The following is a 22,269-nucleotide window of genomic DNA, read 5'->3' as shown; positions in this document are numbered from 1 at the left end:
TCCAGATCTTTCAGATTTCGGGGCTGTCGCTGGGCAAAATTGAGTTTCAGATCCCTCCAAAGATTTTCTATTAGGTTCAGGTCTGGAGACTATCTAGGCCACTCCAGGATCTTGAGATTCTTCTTACAGAGCCACTCCTTAGGCTGTGTGTTTCGGGTCATTGTCATGCTGGAAGACCCAGCCACAACCCATCTTCAATGCTCTTACTGAGAGAAGGAGGTTGTTGGCCAAAATATCGCGATACATGACCCCATCCATCCTCCCTTCAATATGTTGCAGCTGTCTAGTCCCCTTTGCAGAAAAGCACCCCCAAAGTATAATGTTTCCTCCACCATGCTTCACAGTTGGGACAGTGTTCTTGGGGTTATATTCACTCTCTTTCTTCCTCCAAACATGGCGAGTGGCGGTGACACCAAAAAGTTCTATTTTGGTCTCAAATGACCACATGACCTTCTCCCATGCCTCCTCTGAATCATCCAGATGGTCATTGGTGAACTTCAAACAGCATTGAACATGTGCTCAGGGGGACCTTGCGTGCCCTGCAGGATTTTAATCCATGACAGCGTAGTGTGTTACTAACGGTAATGTTCGAGACTGTGGTCCCAGCTCTCCTCAGGTCATTGACCAAGTCCTCCCATGTAGTTCTCGGCTGATTCCTGACCTTTCTCAGAATCCTCCTTACCCCACAAGGCAAGATCTTGCATGGAGCACCAGACCCAGTAAGATTGACAGTTATCTTGTGTTTCTTCCATTTTCTAATAATTGTGCCAACAGTTGTTGCCTTCTCAGCAAGCTGTTTGCCTATTAGCCTGTAGCCCATCACAGCCTTGTGTAGGTCTACAATTTTGTCCCTGGTGTCCTTAGACAGCTCTTTGATCTTGGCCATGGTGGAGAGGTTGGAGTGTGATTGATTGAGTGTGTGGACAGGTGTCTTTTATACAGGTAACAAGTTCAAACAGGTGCAATTAATACAGGTAATGAGTGCAAACTAAGATAGCTTCTTAAAGAAAAGCTAACAGGTCTGTGAGAGCAAGCATTCTTTCAGGTTGGTAGGTAATTAAATACTTAATTAAATTGCATTTTATTGCATTAAATATTTAAAAATCATACAATGTGATTTTCTGTTTTTTAAATTTTAGATTCTGTCTCTCACAGTTGAAGTATACATATGATAAAAAAATTACAGACCTCTCCATTTTTTGTAGGTGGCAAAATTGGCAGTGTATCAAATACTTATTTTCTCCACTGTGGTAATACATGCTATGTGAGTGACTCTCTCCTTATTGTTACTTTATATTTAGTGGTAGATTTATATAGTGAAAACTATACATGCCCTAAACCTCTTTTTAAATCTGACTCGAATTTGTCTTCGGATTCAATGAAAAGGAAAATTGGAATTCGCATTTCTTATTAATAACCTACTGTACATACTTTTGGTAATCTTTTTATTATTCAACTTTAATTCAAAACTTTCTCAGTTATCAATTTGAAGCCATTTTTGTTTTTACTTCCAGACACCACATATATAATTTGCATATAGAAAAAAAATCTCCGTCAGTCCAAATTTATTATGCCATTGATCAAACTCTTGTAGTTTCTGCCTCTGTAAATCTGGGATATTTTTAAATCTCTTTTGAATCTAATATTCTTATCTACCAAGGAAACTAACCTCTGTAATGATCCAACATATTTCTAAGTAGCAACACTGGGACATGGAAGATAGTATTTTTGTGTGAATATGTCCCAGGCCCCTGATGATGTTGTTTTGGCAGTGAAACATGTGGGGATGACACTTCATGAGACTGTAAATGTGTGCTAAATGAATATCAGAAACAGATGAACTGGACATCTGAGTTCCAAATACCCGACAACATTGTGCTAATGTGAAATATACAGTTTAAAAGTGTCAGAAACATGTTAATAAAACTGTGCTTTTGTGCTATGGTATACATTGATATCTTGTAGCATCTTTACTGTCAAAAGTAAAGACAGTTTTCCAGGGGAGCAGGCGTAAAGTCTGCAGAGTATATATTCTGCTAAGTGAAAAATGGTTAATATCAATAATGTATCTCTGAATAGCTTCCACTTTGGACTGAATATATATCCAGTATTAAAATGTTCAGAATTTTACCCCTAAATGGACTAATTATGCAATTTTAAAACTAAGGAAGTGGTTGACTAGATTCCGAGTCCATTACCCTCAACAGTGAATTAGCATGTTGCATTGCTGCACAGGATATTGCTACTCTGTGCTATTTATCCTTTTCATCAATTAACCTATTTAGCTGCAATGTGAGAATCCTTAATAACACTGTATTATATTGGTCATTAACCCTGTTACTTAGCATCATCCAAAAAGGTCTGTATTGTCCTTCAGGAGTACATGCTAACAGCTAAAAGGACTGAAATGAAAGTTCTACAGGAAAAAAAGGGAATATTGAAACCACTTAACTATATATATACACAGTGGGGAAAAAAAGTATTTAGTCAGCCACCAATTGTGCAAGTTCTCCCACTTAAAAAGATGAGAGAGACCTGTAATTGACATCTTAATTAGACCTCAACTATGAGAGACAAAATGAGAAAACAATATGAAAATCACATTGTCTGATTTGGAAAGAATTTTTTTTCAAATTTTGGTGGAATATAATATGATTATTATATTATGACAGAAATTTTGGCGTGCTTGGGAGTGACTCTGACTGTCAGGGCGCAACGGGTGCATCGCTGGGCCTATTGCAGTGACAAACCTCTCCGGTCCCAGATGTTCGACCTCCTGCACCTGGTTCAAAAATGGTTGCAACCTGAATCCTCCTTCCCAGCACAGATGGTGTTAAGGGTCGTCATGGACAGGTTCATCCACTCCCTTCCGAGATCGGTGCAAGCCTGGTTTGCCCAGGAAGATCCCCATAATGCCGATTATCTGGTGGGGTTGGTGGAAAGATACCAGGCGGTGGAAAGTTCCTTGGGAAAGCCCGAGGTCGTAGCTTCTCCATACTGTGGTTCCCAAAAGGGGGTGGACACCCAAAAGAGGGGAACTAGAGCCACATCTGGGGGGCACCCTAGAGCCCAGGAGGGGTCTGAGTTGCTGCCAAATGTCCCGCACCTTAACATAGTATGTTGGCGATGTCGCACCCCAGGTCACATAACCACCCGGTGCCCTATGACAACTGAGCCAATGGACGCACCACAGGACGGCGTTGCTCATATTTTGCATATCCTGCCTGCAGTGCTGTACCTCAACCAGGCGAGGGACCGCAGTCATGCCTCGTGTCGGTGAATGGTATGCAAGTGACTGCTCTGTTAGACTTGGAGTTTGTTAACCCTCGTAAGGGCCACAGTTCCTCATCAAGGACTACCCTGTGGTCCGAGTGGTCATAGACACAAACTGTGGCACCAAGTCCCATGGGGGCAGCGTAGTCTAGGACCTGCTGCACCCTGTGATAATAGGTCGGGACTTTGCTTTGTTTTGGGACTTGTGAGAGAAAGGGAGGAAGCCAGTTTGTCCGGACAACAACCAGGTTACTCCTGAAGAAACCTCATTGCAGGCCACCGCCGACTGGTTTCCTTTTTGTGTGCTTGTTGGGGATGAGGATGAGGCAGCATCCCCGGAGGCCAATATCCCTGAGCTGGAAGTGTCCGGGGGAAACTTTGGAACCGCCCAACTCAAGCACTTAACTGTAAAAGGGGCATTTGATAATGTCACTGTTCTGAATGGTGTTGCTCAAGAGCCGGGGGCTGACACCCGATATCCGCACTTTGCTGTGAATGGGGAGTTGCTATATTGGGTCACCAAGCTCACCAAGGGGAGGTAATCGAGCAGTTACTAGTGCCAGGGCCGTACAGACGCAGGGTGTTCGATATCTGGGGGTAGAAAAAACTCAGGAAATGATCCTCTAGAGGTTCTACTGGCCCGGTTGTCACCGAGAGATCATGAATTATTGTAGGTCCTGTCCCACTTGTCAGCTGACCTCCCCCGTGGCTCACTTCCGTAGCCCCTTAGTGCCACTACCCATCATTGACGTCCCATTAGATCGCATCACCATGGATCTAGTGGGGCTCCTGGTCAAATCCGCCAGAGGACATCAGTATATCCTGGTGGTATTCGACTACACTACCCATTATCCCGAGGCTGTAACACTACAAAACTCCTCTGCCAAGTGCATAGCCCGGGAGCTTGTCCACATCTTTTTGAGAACGGGGTTGCCTATGGAGATCCTAACGACCAAGGGACCCCATTTATGTCAAGGGTGATGAGGGAGTTGTGCAAAACCCTGCAAATCACACAACTCAGGACCTCAGTCTACTACCCGCAGACAGACGGCTTGGTGGAGAGGTTTAATAAAACCTTGAAGGCCTTGTTGAAGAAGGTCGTGGAGAAAGACGGTCGGGACTGGGACTGCCTACTACCGTACCTTCTGTTTTCCATTAGAGAAGTCCCACAGACCTCTACTGGGTTCTCTCAGTTTGAGCTGTTATATGGCAAACACCCCCGCGGACTCCTGGACTTAGTGAAGGAGACCTGGGAGGCGGAGTCTACACCCTACCAGAGTGTAATCGAACACGTGGCCCAGATGCAAGAGAGGATTACAGAGGTGATGCACTTTGTGAAAGAACACCTCCGGAAAGCACAAGAGGCACAGTAGAGGGTGTACAATAGATCGGTGAGTCCATTGTGAAAGAACACCTCCGGAAAGCACAAAAGGCACAGTCGAGGGTGTACAATAGATCGGGATAGGGAAGGCGTGGAAGCTCCGTGTTTGGTGTCGAAGTCGGAAGCCGAGGTGGCAGATTCGCTGATACGTGCCCAGAAGCAACAATGCCAAGAGTTGCTGCAATGGAACAAGGACCTGTTCTCGGATCTGCCGGGGTGTACTCAGATCATAGAACCTGAGGTGCTTAAGGAGCCTCATGTCCGAGTGAACCTAAAGCCATATAGGATTCCTGAAGCCCGCCGAGAGGTAATCTCGAAGGAGGTGAAGTGTATGCTGAGTCTAGGTGTCATTGAAGAGTACAAGAGTGGCTGGTCCAGTCCCATAGTCTTGGTGCCAAAACCAGATGGAGAATGATGGTTCTGCAATGACTATAGGAAACTAAATGAGGTCTCTAAGTTTGATGCATACCCAGTGCCAAGGGTAGATGAACTAATTGAAAGGCTAGGGCCAGCCAGGTACATTACCATCCTTGACCTTACAAAAGGGTATTGGCAAATTTCCATGTCCCAAGAGGCCAAAGAGAAGACGGCCTTTGCAATGCCGGATGGGTGTTTCCAATACACCAGGATGCCGTTTCGGTTGAAGGAGCTCCAGCTATCTTCCAGAGAGCCATGGACCGGATCCTAGCTCCCCGCAAGAAGTATGCGGCGGCTTACCTGGATGATATCATGATCTACAGCAAGGATTGGGTAAGCCATCTGAGCAAAGTCCAGGCGATATTCAACGCTCTACGGAAGGCAGGGTTTTCATCAACCCGAAGAAATGTGTTATCCGAGTCACCAGCCTCAGAAATCGCAGGTTAACAGCAACTCAGATTAGAGACCAGGTCAATGCCACACAGAGTTCTAGCAGCAGACACATCTCTACAATAACTGTTAAGAGGAGACTTTGTGCAGCAGGCCTTCATGGTAAAATATCTGCTAGGAAACCACTGCTAAGGACAGGCAACAAGCAGAAGAGACTTGTTTGGGCTAAAGAACACAAGGAATGCACATTAGACCAGTGGAAATCTGTGCTTTAGTCTGATGAGTCCAAATTTGAGATATTTGGTTCCAACCACCGTGCCTTTGTGAGACGCAGAAAGGGTGAAAGGATGGACTCTACATGCCTGGTTCCCACCGTGAAGCATGGAGGAGGAGGTGTGATGGTGTGGGGGTGCTTTACTGGTGTCACTGTTGGGGATTTATTCAAAATTGAAGGCATACTGAACCAGCATGGCTACCACAGTATCTTGCAGCGGCATGCTATTCCATCCGGTTTGCGTTTAGTTGAACCATCATTTATTTTTCAACAGGACAATGACCCCAAACACACCTCCAGGCTGTGTAAGGGCTATTTGACCAAGAAGGAGAGTGATGGGGTGCTATGCCAGATGACCTGGCCTCCACAGTCACCAGACCTGAACCCAATAGAGATGGTTTGGGGTGAGCTGGACAGCAGAGTGAAGGCAAAAGGGCCAACAAGTGCTAAGCATCTCTGGGAACTCTTTCAAGATTGTTGGAAGACCATTTCCGGTTACTACCTCTTGAAGCTCATCAAGAGAATGCCAAGAGTGTGCAAAGCAGTCATCAAAGCAAAAGGTAGCTACTTTGAATAACCTAGAATATAAGACATATTTTCAGTTGTTTCACACTTTTTTGTTAAGTATATAATTCCACATGTGTTAATTCATAGTTTTGATGCCTTCAGTGTGAATGTACAATTTTCATAGTCATGAAAATACAGAAAAATCTTTAAATGAGAAGGTGTGTCCAAACTTTTGGTCTGTACTGTATATCCCTATCAGGGCTCCCTCTGGTGGTCTGAGGTGGTAGGGTGGAGGTGTGTGAATGTGTGAGGGCCTCTTGTGGAGAAGTCCATCCATGCACCCTACTGGGTTCTGTGGCACCCGTGCGCAGCAGGGCGCCACACATCAATTGAGTGTCCAGTGGATATTCTACTTATTATTTTCAAGTACAGAGTGGACAGAAAATAAATGTTTTTTTGTAGTAATGTGGGAGTGATATGAGAAGAAATACATAAGTAACTGTTATCAGTGTAGAGGTGGTTGTTAAATCAAAATCAATATTTTATCTAATAGGGAAATAGGGAATGTAGATGAACTCTCTTTAGCTGCCATTCCATAGGTTCAGGCATTAAATGTAGGATCGGAAATGTAAGGTTGTGTGTATGCATCATTTTGTCTCTTTCAGTAGTTACAAGGGGAATCTGTCACCACTTTGGTGTTATCAGACCTCTACTATGGGCATGCAGGGTATAGAAAAGTAAATTTATACATACTTGTATGGCCCACAGTAGAGGTTTGATTGCAGGGAAATCTGTTTTTATAAACTCCATTTTTCACAGGCTTGGCGTCCCCCGGACACTAAGAAATCCCCGCCTATGTGCTTATTTATCATATTCCCCTTCTCCCATACCCGTCACAGGGCCCTGTGACATGCACTGTGCTCCCTGACTTCCTGGGCATGTGCAAAGCTCTGCTCACATAGAGCGCACTTTGCTTGATTCCGGCCCTGTCTCTCCATGCACTACGCTGCAGGTTTCTATTGCACAGGCGCCAGGGAGTCACTGTCTCTTCCTGGCGCCTGTGCAATAAAACCCTGCAGCGCAGTGCACAGGCAGACGGGGCCGGAATGAAGCAAAGTGCGCTCTATGTGAGCAGAGCTTTGCGCATGCCCGGCACAGGAGGGAGCACAGTACACGTCACAGGGCCCTGTGGCGTGCAGGGGAGGGGGGGAATTTGATAATTAAGCATATAGGTGGGGATTTTCGGGGAATAATAAGCACATAGGCAGGGATTTCTTTCTCTCTGTGAAAAACGGAGTTTATAAAAACCGATTTCTCTGCAATCAAACCTCTACTATGGGCCATACAGATATGTATAGATTTACTTTTCTATACGCTGTATGCCTATAGTAGAGGTCTGATAACTCCAAAGTGGTGACAGATTCCCTTTAAAGGGGTTGTCCGGACTTAAGCTACAAGTCTGCAGTCCCTCTATGTGAGTGCACACTTGTAAATCCTCACATCACATGCACTGCCAGGATTCTCCGGTGCAGACACCAGGAGTGACTTGCATACTTCCGGCCACATTCCAACTATAGTGTATCCAGCCTCTCTCAATACACTTGCATCTAGTTAGCACATATCGCATGAATGCAAATTACATACTTGCAGTCCCGGACCGCCACTCCTGGCTCCAGCATCGGAGAATCCTTGCAGTGTATGTGATTTGAGGATTCACAAGTCTTGTGTCACATAGAGTGACTACAGACTTGTAACTTTAGACCAGACAACCCCATTAATATGATTTATTAGTCCGCAGAGGTCACAAACCCCTGGTTTAGCAGCTTGCTTTAGGAGCAGCTCTCCCAGCTTGAATTTTGACAGCATGCAAGACTGGGGCTGAAATTCAGCACTGCTATTTGAAGGCACACAAGTTTACAGTACTATGCAAGAGTTTTAGACAGGTGAGGAAAAATTGCTGCAAAGTATGATTGCTTGTAAAAATAGAAGAGTTAATATTTTTTTTATTTTGATCAGTAATCATTTTGCAGAATTAACTAGATTTCCAAATATCTGAGAACTAACCACAAATCTTCTTCTGTTGCCACTCTTCTGCACCGCAGTTCCAATGTTTTCGTGCATAGTTGAGTCACTTGGTCTTGTCTACACATAAAAGATATAGCTTTTTGACTGCATATCTTCCGTGAAGACCAATTCTGGCTAGTCTTCTCCAAACAGTAGGTGGGTGTAGCTTGGTCCTATTGTTTGCTGCCAGTCCTGAGCTGATGGCACTGCTGGACAGTTTTAAATTTCAAAAGGAAGTAAACATGATGTGTCTACTTAGTATCTGCCGCACTAAATTTCCTTGGCCTACTGCATCTATGGTCTTTAATGCTGCCCATTTCGTTGTACTTCAAGACAATTAAAACAGCACGTTTTACATCTTCATCACTTTGAAATATTTCCCTGGAAGAGACTTTGCAAATGCACTACAACTACCTTGTATCTTTTTGCTGTGATCAGTCTTTCCACAGTGCATAACCAGTGACATGAAACTGTCTTCCACAATCTCACCTTTCTAGGGATATATTTTGTGCAAGTGTAGAAGGATTGATGTTATTTTGGAGACAATGGGATGTCACACTAAATATTTGATTTAGACTTCTTTGTTTATTCACTTTGCATTTTATGTGCTAAAAATAAACTACTAACTCTTCTATTTTTTTAAAGCATTTTACTTTGCATTTTATTCATATCTGCCTAAAACTATGGCACAGTACTGTATGTCCGTGCATGTGTGGATTATGGCTGATCATTATGTAAATTAAATTTACAGAATACAAACTGCTGTAAACACCACAAATATAACTGAATTGACACTGTGGAATATCCCTCCAGGACAATTTTGATTGCTCTTGACAGGAGGCAGGGTCATATTTGTAAGGCTACATTCACATGACCATATTTTCAGTACAAGTGCTGTCTGTGAAAAAAACGGACTGCGCTCGGACCAATGTTATTTCAATAAAGCTTCTTCAGGTGACTGATTTTTTTCACAGACCAAATGTCTGCATGCAATAGTCTTCTCCGTATTTCAGATCAGACATGCCTATTCAAGTCTATGGGATGCTCAAAAAAATTAGATCCCATACGGATCAATCATATATCATCCACTTTTTATAGATACATTGCAATTCTTTAACATAGGAAACAGTATTTGCTTTTGTAATTTTTTGTAACTGTGATGTATAAAAATGGATGCTATATGGATGACAATCCAGATGAAAAATTATCTGCTTTTTTCTACATGAAAATTGGACTTTTTTTATACTCTTCTTTCTATTAGAATGCGCCATTATCTCTATCACGCTGTAAAAAAACAAACATCAAGCACATGTTGTCCCTGTAGGAATCTATACATATATGGCCCTGCTTGATAGTTCAGAAAATCAAGATTTACTGTAATTTAAATGGAACCTGTCAGATGAGTCATGCCACCCATCCACAGGTAGCATGAATTGGAGCCTAGCTGCACAATTGCAAACAGTTATATTTTTCTCTGAAACACTCCTGCGTTTCAGAGGGAACATCATTTGAAGATCTCCAAGGGACTACAAGGACAGACAAAACTAATCTGGCTCTGCCCGCCGCCATCTTCTCCCCACGCCAGTCTAATAGAGTGACAGTTCTTTCTAGATGTCCATACTAGAGCATGGTTACAGCCAGGCTTTGCTTCATGCTTTCTCAATCGACTGACAGGTTCCCTTTAAATATAGTTCCAAAATACATGCTAAGCCTCTATTTTACTGGTTTATAGTCTGTACAGTGGTGCCCTGTTACATTGACAACATGATACATATGTTACACGAACACTGCTAGGTTCAGATAGGGGTGAGACAGGTTTCATGAATTCTTTGGAATCCTGGGGGAACCGTCACTCAGGGCGACCATAGACCATGTGGTGCAGCTTCTCTCAGGCACACAGGGGTATTGGCCCCTTAGGCACAGACACGTAGGTTGTTTCACTCGCTGACTAGACAGCACAGTTCTAATGCAAAGGCACATTAATGAACACAGCATTCTTTACAGCACAGTGGGATGGAGGGGGGGTTTGCTGAGGGAGATGATCCCTGTGACACCATTTCTTCCAGTCCTTATCTTTCTGCTTGACAACACTCTGCACTGTTAGTTCAGGAACTCTACCTGACCTGTGCTTAGCTTCACTCCTGACTTGAATCCTTTTCACTTGCAGGGGTACTTCTGTGAGATACTGAATACATATGCCACCTTTCCCTTTGGCTCCAGCCAGATAGTAAACAACTTCCCCACAATTCCCCTGGGGCTCTGCTATAACACTCCCCTTCTTCTGTGACTGTGTTAACCCCTCTAGTTGCTGGATGCTTCTGGAGCACAACACTTCCTGTCTCATGTGCTTGTGTTACTTCTAATAGTTGCTGAATGCTTTTAAAGCAACAGCACTACTTCTGCATGTCACACTCTGCAACAGCACTACTTCTGCATGTCACATGTAGCATAACCAGTGAAGTTTCAGGGTTAGGATCGGGACTCAGCAGGGTAAGTTTAGAAGCTGTGCAGATTAAAGGAAACACCTGGGTAGCAATCAGAATCCAAGGGATCCCAGGGCAATTTTTAACCCCTATCACAAGCATGTTGCTTGTATGTCTGGGCGCTGTGAATGTTGCCAGGGTTTATAAAGACAAATGCCATATCTCCAAAAATAACAAGAATATAATATATCAAAGACAATGTAGCATGAAGTCTAACCTTATTAAAAAATGCTAAAATGCGTTGTACTGCCCCACAGTTATAGGTTTAAAGGCTCTCGGGCTGCCTTCATCTCTTCCCTTTTTGAAAAAAAAGCGTTATATAATTTAGTATTGCAAAAAGGTTAGTGTGACATGAGATTGTATAGTAGATAATGCCTCGATGTCACTAAAATATTTGTGAAGTTTCCCTATATACATACAAAAGAAAATTGCCAGTAGGTGAGTACGCCACAATGTAACAAAATCTAATAATGTACTGTACATATTGACCTGTGGTAAATCTGGTAATGATAGCTCGTAGCTTGAATACACTTAGCCACATCTGTAGGATCCATAGAGCGATATTTTAAACAGGTAATGCAGGAGCCATATGATTAGATTAAAGCTCTCACAGCCCCCCTGGGCCCTCCATGTGGTGAAGCAGCACAGCCAATGGTTGGAACAAATTAGGTTTGCTGAACTAAACAGTAAAACAGTAAGATAAGGATGAATAATGGAGGGGAACACTTTGCTTTAGTTAGAAACACAATAGATCAATAGTAAAACACAAGCATCTCGCCTTTCACAGTGGCGCTGTTTGTATGTGATTTATGTTTGTGAATTCCAATGTTTCATGTGTGCTCACTCATGTTCTTCAAAAAGAAAGAAAGATCTGTAATGATCTGATAAAATTACAATATCTCAGAAAGAACCATGAGCAATGGATTCTCTGCTTCATGCCACAGTTGGGGTGCATTTACATCACCCGATATTGCAGCATTATATGACCCCTGATTGGTAAAAATTGTCGGTCGATTAATCTGGCCGACCTGGTTTCAGATGTGCACTGAAAGCGCTGTAATAGATCATTCACTCTGCATAGGCTGCCAGTACTTTCGACAACACAAGTAGTGTTTACACAGGACAGTATGCTGTTCAGAAAAATGATATTTTATGCAGTTGAACAGAGAATGAGACGTACAGTTAATATGAGAAAACGAGTGATAAATCAGTAAGCAATGGAAAGCATGACAAACCAAAAAAAAAGGAATGACCTAATGATAAGTAGAGATGAGCGAATCTCTTAAGGCTTGATTACTGTAGTTTCAGATCGGCGAACTTCCCGATGTTCTCCGAATAATTCAGCGAATAGTTCGTCGAACGTATCCAAATTCCATTGCTATCAATGGGAGGTAAAAACAAACGCATACACAATGTCTTCAAAGGGACCCAAAAGCTGCCAGAACAGCTCAAATTAGGGGCAGACACAAGGAAAAGTGGCATCATATAACCCACAGTACAAATTTTATAATGGCACAGCAGCAGTCAGCCATGGGCCGTGCATGAGGGTCTGGGGCAGCATTTACAGCATTGAATTTAACTTCAAATTAAGACGAGGTGGGTGAGGGATCAGTGTAGGCCTGCTGTGCTGGGAGACCTGATACCACATGCAACAGCTCAAGCTGCTTTTCTGCTCTGCCACACTCAGATGGCAGAAAAATCAGTTTCATAGAGTAATATTGGTACAAAAATTTCAGGATAGTAACATAGGTAGTTGACTGAAAGTAAGTGGAGGCCTGCCGGTCTGGGAGCTCTGCTACAGGCAACACACATGAAGGAGACCCAACCACGAGTCTCTACATTTCCAAAAATTAGGGGCAAACACCACCAAAGTGGCATCAATTTCACCAGAGTAGAAATAGTATAATGGGGACTGACACCGCTTACACTACAGCCAACTCAGCAGATGGAGACCCAATCAGGAGTCTTTAAATTTCCAAAAATTAGGGACAGACACCACCAAAGTGACATCAATTTCCCTAGAGTAGTAATAGTATAATGGGGACCGACATCTCTTCCATTACAGCCAATCCAGCAGATGGAGACCCAACCAGAAGTGTCCACATTTAGAAATATTATTGTTAACATCTGCAGCAGCAGCAACAGCAGGCACAGAAGCCACGACAAAGATACCACAGACTGCAATTACACAAGATCAATGCAACACACTAAAAACTACACCCTTGCCTAGTGTACACAGTCTGCGATTGGGGTGCAAAAGGCTTTGGAGATCCATGACTTGTTCATCTTAATGAAAGTTAGGCGGTCTACATTTTCAAGGGGGTGGCTGGCTGCACTTATCCATCAGGACACCACCAGCAGCGCTGAAGACACATTCTGAGAGAACGCTGGCTGCCGAGCATGGTAAAACTTCCAAGGCGTGACAGGCAAGCTCAGACTACTCTTCCATTTTTGAAGACCAAAATGTAAAAGGGTCCAAACCCTCCATGATGGTATTGATATTGAGCTCAAGATACTCCTGCACCATCCTCTCCAGTTGTTCACCACGTGTCAGACTTGTACTCTGTTGTGCTGGTGCAGGAGTTGGTCTAAAAAATGTGTGAAAGGACTCACCGAAATTGCTTCTGCCACTTACACTGCTGCTGCTAATGTTTTTGCATTGACGAATTGACGTTCCTGAGGTTGGAAGTCTAGAGCTGTGATGCACACTGTGTGCCTCACTGCTGTCTTGGGGAAAACCTCTCTTAAGGTTGTGTAAAAGCGTGTTTCGATACTCCAGGCAACCCAGTAGTCAGCACTATTTTGATTCCTTACTATACAGGGATCATGTTGCAGATAGTGCTCTTCCATGACGTCCAAGTCCATGATGTGTTGGTGGCTGAGTAACATTGATGCTTGTTTCCTCCATCCCCTCCCACCAAAAACGAACACCAGAGAGGGGATGGTTATTCTCTTCATCCCATGACTGTTGCTCGCCCAACACTTCTTCCTCCTTCATTTGTTCCTCGGCTCCTGCACCTTCACTAACAGTTTATCTGGTATCACCAGCCCCCCTCGATCGCTGTAATCCACCCTCCCTTGGCACCCACTTGTGTGACGACAGTCTGGAACTTAGAGACATTCTTATCCCTTGCGCATCCTCCTCTTCCTCTAGGACCACCCCCTCCTCCTGCATGCTATTCAAAGTCTCCTCCAGCATGTAGATGATTGGAATAGTGATGCTGATGATGGCATCATCAGCGCTAACCATCTTAGTAGCCATTTTAAAACTGTGCAGAGGTCCTTAATACGTACCCACTCAGCAAGTGTGATTTGCACCATGTCCGTATTGCGTTGGCCCAGGCTATATGACTTGACATACTGCATCAGGGCTCGTCACTGCTGCCACAGTCACTGCAACATATGCAGAGTGGAATTCCATCGTGTCGGCACATCACCGGTTAACTGGCATGGACAAACACCAAAGACCTCTGTATCGACGGAAGTTGAAGACCTGAGGGGTGCGAACGGCGGAAGTGAGCAGACAGTTTCCGTGCTTTCTACAGCAGCGCATCCAGGCCAGGATAGTGATGGAGAAATTGCTCTACCACCACGTTGAGGACGTGAGCCATACAAGGCACGTGTGTGAGCTTGCCCCGGCATAGGGCCGCCACCAAGTTTGCATTGTTATCACACATGGCCTTCCCTGGCTCCAGGTTCAGCAATGACATCCATTGCACAAACACGGCCTGAATAGCTATCCACAACTCTTCAGCTGTATGACTGTATGACTGCGATCTCCAAGACATATTAATTTTAAGACTGCCTGATTGCGGTGAGCCCTGGCTGCACAGTATGGAGGTGGTGGGGATTCCCTCTGCACTTTTGGAATGCGTGTCTCAATAGGACAGAAGTTGAGGGCACAGGTGGAGGCCCTAGAGGAGGTGGAGGAGGCAGAAGCAGTGGAGTAAGTGTTAAATACAGTGGTTTGTCCCGCAAGCCTTGGGGATTTCAAGACCTGTGGCACAGCACCTTCCCTGCCTGCCCCCACAGCCACCAGAGTCACCCAGTGCCCAGTCAGCGAGATGTAATGCCCCTGGCCATGCTTACTCATCCAGTTGTCTGTGGTGAAATGCACCCTGGCAGATATAGATTTTGTCAAGGAACCAGAGACATGCTGGTGTAGCGCAGGCATAGCTTTCTTAGAGAAGTAATGTGACTGGGCAACTGGTACTTGGGGACTGTAACGGCCATTAGCTTTTGAAAACCGTCTGTGTCCACCAGGCCAAAAGGCAGCATTTCCGTGGCCAACAGATTGGAGATGGTGGAGTTCAGCCTCTTAGCTTTGTCATGTCTGGGAGGAAACAATATTTTACGTCACTACAAGTGCGGGGCCGAGGGCTGGCTGCAGTGCTGAGAGAGGGCAGAGTAGGGTGAATGTGATGAACTGCTGCACCATGAGTAAGGTGCAGGTGGAGATGTTATGGTGGATTGAAAAATATATGGTTTTCTCATTGAAGCAAAAACAACAGGCATTTCCACTTCTATTACAGCTGAAGGGCTCTCACTCAGCCTGACTGGACCGGGTAAACAAGTGGAGGTTCTGCGGTCGGAGACCTGCGTGAGAACCCTTGCCGTGGTGATGGAGGAGGAAGAAGCAGCAGATGCAGTTGATGAAGTGGCCAATGGCTGGTGAGGCCCGCTGGTCTGCATTTTATCGCAGTGAGATTGCCAGAGTAACACATGTTGATCGCGCGTGTGACGGTACATGCATGTAGTAGTCAAATTATTGCAATTTTTCCCTCTACTGAGTCTTTTTTTGCAAAGTTTGCAGATAACGTGAGTTGGCTCATGCTTTGCGGTGTCAAAAAAGGCCCGGGCTAGGCAACCCTCGCCATCCCTGCAAGCTACAGTCCCGCGACTGCAGTTGTGGCTGAGGATGCAATGCTCATCGTGGTTGCATCACCCCGTGTCTGTGCCTCTGGGCTCACATCAAGTGGGATCTACAACCTCATCCACAGTAAAAAATCTATTTTTTTCTGTTACTAACGTGATACAGCAGGCCACATCTCAGCTTGAAATTTTTTGGAGCATATATTCTACTTTGTACCAGCCTCATCCACAGTGAAAAATCTAATTTCTTCTGTTACTAAGGAGATACAGCAGGCCACATCTCAGCTTGAATTTTTTTGGAGCATACATTCTACTTGTACTAACATAATGGCGCTAAAACAACATATCTGCTCTTTATATGTAGAGGGACATGTGATTTCAGCAGCCAATGGCAAAAGCCCTTGTGTCTGGACATTGTGGATGGTTCCTGCACCCTGATTGGCTTGCTGCAATCTGCACACATTAATTTAGGGAAAAAAAAATTACAGTACTAACACGCCGCTCTTCTGACCTCTCCCCATCCCCTCCCGTCATCAAACATGTACATGTACACAAACACGTTCATCATACAGCACCACTATCCTAGCCAAACTGATAAAAAATACTGTAGCATTCATTTCCCGCACTTTTACCAAATTTTGCCAATTTTAAGTAAAAACACTCGAGTGTCTGATCACAAATCCGAATGTGCAACGTTTGTGCCGAATTTCAAATTGGCGAAGACAAAAACCATATCAGTAAAAACAATTAAAAGCCAAGCATCCCCAAAGACCACTGAAACGTATAGCAATGATAACAGGATACAGTATAATAACTATATAATCCCAAAAGGGTAACCCTCAAAAGTAAGTCAAGAACAATACCTATTATAAGGCAAATATATAATAAATAACCAAAATAAATAATCCACAGAAATAAAATCATGACAAATAATGGTAGCCAGTCAAAATAACCACTGGCCCCTGATATGAAAGTTCTATAGAGAACACAATAGTACTAATAAATCCCAAAAGAGAATAGAGATGTGTACCACCTAAAAAATATAAAAAGCAAAGAGAGTTTACCATTAAGGCCACGGCCCCACTATCAGTATTCGTTCAGTATTTTTTCTCAGGAGTTGGAGCCAAAACCAGGTGAGGAACAATCAGAGAAAAGGTATAATAGAAACAAGTCACCAATTCTGCATTTATCACCCGCTCCTGGTTTTGGCTCCAACTCCTGAGAAAAAATACTGACCGAATACAGATAGTGGGGCCGTGGCCTTATGCAGAGAATCTATGAGCACCACGTGTATTGCTGCTGTGTAACAGCTTCATCAGGGGATTGTCAAAAGATCATTCCACCTGACACGATTTGTTCTTTCCCCAGCAAACATCTCTGAAAACTGTAGCTTAACCGTGACATTGATAGGAGGATTTTCTATCCAGTGGCATAATTTGATGCTCCTCAGCCTCATTGAAAAATCTGTAACAACACCCTGCACCTACCACATAGTAAAGGACCAGGGTACAACTGCAGCCTCTGCATCATCTATACTTACGCCCCTGTTTCTATTCTCATTTACATTTTAATAATTTAAGGGAGGTAAGAATTTCAATTGCAGATTTTAAGTTTTAGTACTAAAGAAAACCACTTTTGTGGCTTTTCCCCCTCTTCTGGAAAGTTAACAGATCATCTTTACAAAACTCCCCTTCTACAGATTTTACATGTCTGTTTTAGTTAATTCTTTTTTTTCCGGCTGCAAATAAGAATTTTGGGAGGCTATTTTTCTTATATATCATCATTAAGATCAGGGCCGTATTTATCATTAGGCACTGGAGGGCGGGTGGCACATTGAACAGAGCAGCGCCACCTAGTGGTAATTTTTTTTCAATACTCCCCTCTCAACTTTTAGACTTAGATCATTCAGGTATTTTTCTGAGGAGGGTGGGGGCGGGTGTATTTTTTGCACTGGTCAGGGCAGACAGAATGAGCTGCAGAGTGAGGCAGCAAAAAAAAAGAGGCTCAGCTCTGCAGGGGTTGCTGTGCTCTGCTCCACCAATCATAATACAGTGTACACTGTGCATAGGAACAACTGAAGGCAGCGCCCAGGAGGAGGAAGCTCTGAGCCTCCAGTTATACTCAGCTGCTCCATCAGATCATCCTGTAGTAGCACAGTGTAAGTACTGCAGCTCTCCACTAATGCTGCTTGTTGCCCTTTTGTTGTGTGAAGAGGATGACAGGAGACTCTGGACTTCCAACATCATTTCTCTGGGGAGAGGCGGGAGGAGTGTGTCACATAAGGACTGGAGCCCTGGTGTAGCTTTATTCATGATATAACCCTCCCTTCCTGTGTTCTGTACACAGGACAGGTATCTGCTTTCTGTAAATCTGGCATGGGATGATCCCTGACCTGTGTCTGGACCTGATGGTGGGGGAGGCGGGTTAGGGATGTGCAGGTCTATAACACTGCCCTGGTCACCAGGGCACTCTTCCCTGGTCACTGTTCCCTGGCCACTCTTCCCTGGTCGCTCTTCCCTGGTCACGCTGCCCTGGTCACTGGACCCTGGTCAATCTTCCCTGGTTGCTCTTCTCTGGTCACTCTGCCTTGTTCACACTGCCCTGGTCACTCTGCCCTGGTCACTCTTCCCTGGACACACTGCCCTGGTCACTCTTCCCTGTTCACAATGCCCTGGTTACTCTGCCCTGTTCACTCTTTCCTATTCACACTGCACTGGTCACTCTGCCCTGTTCTACGCTGCCCTGTCACTGTTCTCTGGTCATTGTTCCCTGGTCACTGTGCCTTGGTCACTGCCCTGTCACTCTCCTGTCACTCTTTCCTGGTCACCCGAGTTCGGTCCCTGGCCATTCTTCCCTGGTCACTCTTCCCTGGTCACTCTTCCCTGGTCATTCTTCCCTGGTCATTGTGCCCTGTTCACTCTGCCCTATTCACTCTTCCCTGGTTACTCTGCCCTGTTTACACTGCCCTGGTCACTCTACCCTGTTCACTCTGCCCTGTTCACACTGCCCTGGTCACTCTTCCCTGGTCACTTTTCCCTGGTCACTCTGCCCTGTTGACACTGCCCTGGTCACACTGCCCTGGTCACTCTGCCCTGTTGACACTGCCGTGGTCACACTGTCCTGTTCACTCTTCCCTGTTCACTCTGCCCTGGTCACTCTGCCCTGTTCACACTGCCCTGGACACTCTTCCCTGTTCATACTGCCCTGATCACTCTGCCCTGTTCACACTGTCCTGTCGCTGTTCTCTGGTCATTGTTCCCTGGTCACTGTTCTCTGGTCAATGTGCCCTGGTCACTACCCTGTCACTCTTCCCTGGTCACCCGAGTTCAGTCCCTGGCCATTCTTCCCTGGTCACTCTTCCCTGGTCACTCTGCCCTGTTCACCCTGCCCTGTTCACACTGCCCTGTCACTGTTCTCTAGTAATTGTTCCCTGTTCACTCTGCTCTGGTCACCCTGCCCTGTTCACACTGCCCTGTCACTGTTCTCTAGTAATTGTTCCCTGGTCACTGTGCCCTGGTCACTGACCTGTCACTCTTCCCTAGTCACCCGAGTTCAGTCCCTCTCCATTCTTCCCTAGTCATTCTTCCCTAGTCACTTTTCCCTGGTCACACTGCCCTGCTCATTGTGCCCTGGTCACTCTTCCCTGGTCACACTGCCCTGGTAACTCTTCCGAGGTCACTGTTCCCTGGTCACTGCCCTGTCACTCTTCCCTGGTCACCCAAGTTTAGTTCCTGGTCACTCTGATCCCTGGTAGTGACTGTGACCTGGTCACTGCCCTGTCACTCTTCCATGGTCACCCGAGTTCAGTCCATGGTCGCTCTTCCCTAGTCACTCTTCCCTGGTCACACTGCCCTGGTCATTGTCCCCTGGTCGCTCTTCCCTGGTCACACTGCCCTGGTAACTCTTTCAAGGTCACTGTTCCCTGGTCACTGCCCTGTCACTCTTCCGTGGTCACCCAAGTTTAGTTCCTGGTCACTCTTCCCTGGTGGTGACTGTGACCTGGTCACTGCCCTGTCACTCTTCCATGGTCACCAGAGTTCGGTCCCTGGTAACCCTTCCCCAGTCACTACACTGTCACTCTTCCCTGGTCACCCGAGTTTGGTCCATGGTCGCTCTTCCCTAGTCACTCTTCCCTGGTCACTCTGCCCTGGTCACTCTGCCCTGTTCACTCTGCCCTGGACACACTGCCCTGGTCACCCTGCCCTGTTCACACTGCCCTGTCACTGTTCTCTAGTAATTGTTCCCTGGTCACTGTGCCCTGGTCACTGCCCTGTCACTCTTCCCTGGTCACCCGAGTTCGGTCCCTGGCCATTCTTCCCTAGTCACTTCCCTGGTCACACTGCCCTGCTCATTGTGCCCTGGTCACTCTTCCCTGGTCACACTGCCCTGGTAACTTTTCCGAGGTCACTTGTTCCCTGGTCACTGCCCTGTCACTCTTCCCTGGTCACCCAAGTTTAGTTCATGGTCACTCTTCCCTGGTGGTGACTGTGACCTGGTCACTGCCCTGTCACTCTTCCATGGTCACCAGAGTTCGGTCCCTCGTCACCCTTCCCCAGTCACTACCCTGTCACTCTTCCCTTGTCACTCGAGTTCGGCCCATGGTCGCTCTTCCCTGGTCACTCTTCCCTGGTCACACTGCCCTGATCATTGTCCCCTGGGCACTCTTCCCTGGTCACACTGCCCTGGTAACTCTTCCGAGGTCACTGTTCCCTGGTCACTGCCCTGTCACTCTTCCGTGGTCACCCAAGTTTAGTTCCTGGTCACTCTTCCCTGGTGGTGACTGTGACCTGGTCACTGCCCTGTCACTCTTCCATGGTCACCAGAGTTCGGTCCCTGGTAACCCTTCCCCAGTCACTACACTGTCACTCTTCCCTGGTCACCCGAGTTTGGTCCATGGTCGCTCTTCCCTAGTCACTCTTCCCTGGTCACTCTGCCCTGGTCACTCTGCCCTGTTCACTCTGCCCTGGACACACTGCCCTGGTCACCCTGCCCTGTTCACACTGCCCTGTCACTGTTCTCTAGTAATTGTTCCCTGGTCACTGTGCCCTGGTCACTGCCCTGTCACTCTTTCCTGGTCACCCGAGTTCGGTCCCTGGCCATTCTTCCCTAGTCACTTCCCTGGTCACACTGCCCTGCTCATTGTGCCCTGGTCACTCTTCCCTGGTCACACTGCCCTGGTAACTTTTCCGAGGTCACTTGTTCCCTGGTCACTGCCCTGTCACTCTTCCCTGGTCACCCAAGTTTAGTTCATGGTCACTCTTCCCTGGTGGTGACTGTGACCTGGTCACTGCCCTGTCACTCTTCCATGGTCACCAGAGTTCGGTCCCTCGTCACCCTTCCCCAGTCACTACCCTGTCACTCTTCCCTTGTCACTCGAGTTCGGCCCATGGTCGCTCTTCCCTGGTCATTCTTCCCTGGTCACACTGCCCTGGTCATTGTCCCCTGGGCACTCTTCCCTGGTCACACTGCCCTGGTAACTCTTCCGAGGTCACTGTTCCCTGGTCACTGCCCTGTCACTCTTTCGTGGTGACCCAAGTTTAGTTCCTGGTCACTCTTCCCTGGTGGTGACTGTGACCTGGTCACTGCCCTGTCACTCTTCCATGGTCACCAGAGTTCGGTCCCTGGTCACCCTTCCCCAGTCACTACCCTGTCACTCTTCCCTGGTCACCCGAGTTCGGTCCATGGTTGTTCTTCCCTGGTCACTGTGCCCTGGTCACTGCCCTGTCACTCTTACCTGGTCACCCGAGTTTGGTCCATGGTCACTCTTCCGTGGTCACTCACTCCTGGTCACCTGAGTTTGGTCCATGGTCACTCTTCCCTGGTCTTTCTTCCCTGGTCACCCGAGTTAGGTTCATGGTCACTCTTCCCTTGTCACCTGTTTAATGGGCATAAGTAGCTTGGGGATCATTTTTTTTCTTCTTGGAAATGCAAGATTAAAATGACAACTACTTGTTTTTACACCCTTTGACAGCACCTATGGGAAAGGGGAATGTGAGTAAATATAGTTAGGGCCACATGTTAGCTGCAGGGCAGTCTGTATAGTACATGCAGTGCTGCATATGCCATATAAAATATTATCCTGCTCTGAAGGCTCTTTGCATTACTTAATACTAATATATTCAAACAGAAAGTGTTATATGTGATGTGATAACATAATCTTTAATTATGATGGCAGTTTACTAATTAAAATAAACAAGAATGAATCGTACCTTGTTTCCTCCTATGACCTGTTGCAGCTGTATTGAATGTATGTAGAGTCCTTCCGACACTGATCTGCTCGCTTCTGGGTGTAATTTATGACTCTACATGAATGTGCAGATGAAAGGCCACCTGTATTTCATAGATCACAGCCTATTTATCACTCATGAAGACTAGAGGTGACACTGGGAACCATTTATTTTCTTTCTTTATTCCTACTAAACATGCATGATATTAAAATGAATGTCATATAAATGTACAGGAGATGTATGATGATTGGATTGAATTAGACCCACCAGTTCACCTTGGATGCTTTCTGTTTCTAATGGTGCTGTTTGGAGGTGATTGTTCTTGTATATGAAAATGATCAGTTTTTATAGTGTGTTATTAGATGAGATAGAATTAGTTTA

The 22,269-nt window shown here is 45.7% G+C and overlaps 1 protein-coding gene across 1 annotated transcript in view; it reads left to right on the top strand.

The window, feature by feature from the left end:
* Positions 1–22,269, top strand: part of LOC141273723 (heparan-alpha-glucosaminide N-acetyltransferase-like) — a 1,179,775-nt gene that overhangs the window by 410,458 nt on the left and 747,048 nt on the right. The gene's annotated exons all lie outside the window — the stretch shown is intronic.

Source organism: Phyllobates terribilis, unplaced genomic scaffold, assembly GCF_046119375.1.
Source record: "Phyllobates terribilis strain yellow unplaced genomic scaffold, ASM4611937v1 Scaffold_5__5_contigs__length_657084704, whole genome shotgun sequence".
NCBI lineage: Eukaryota > Metazoa > Chordata > Amphibia > Anura > Dendrobatidae > Phyllobates > Phyllobates terribilis.
Note: the sequence above shows the minus strand (reverse complement) of the source record. Positions and strands in the feature narration are given on the sequence as shown.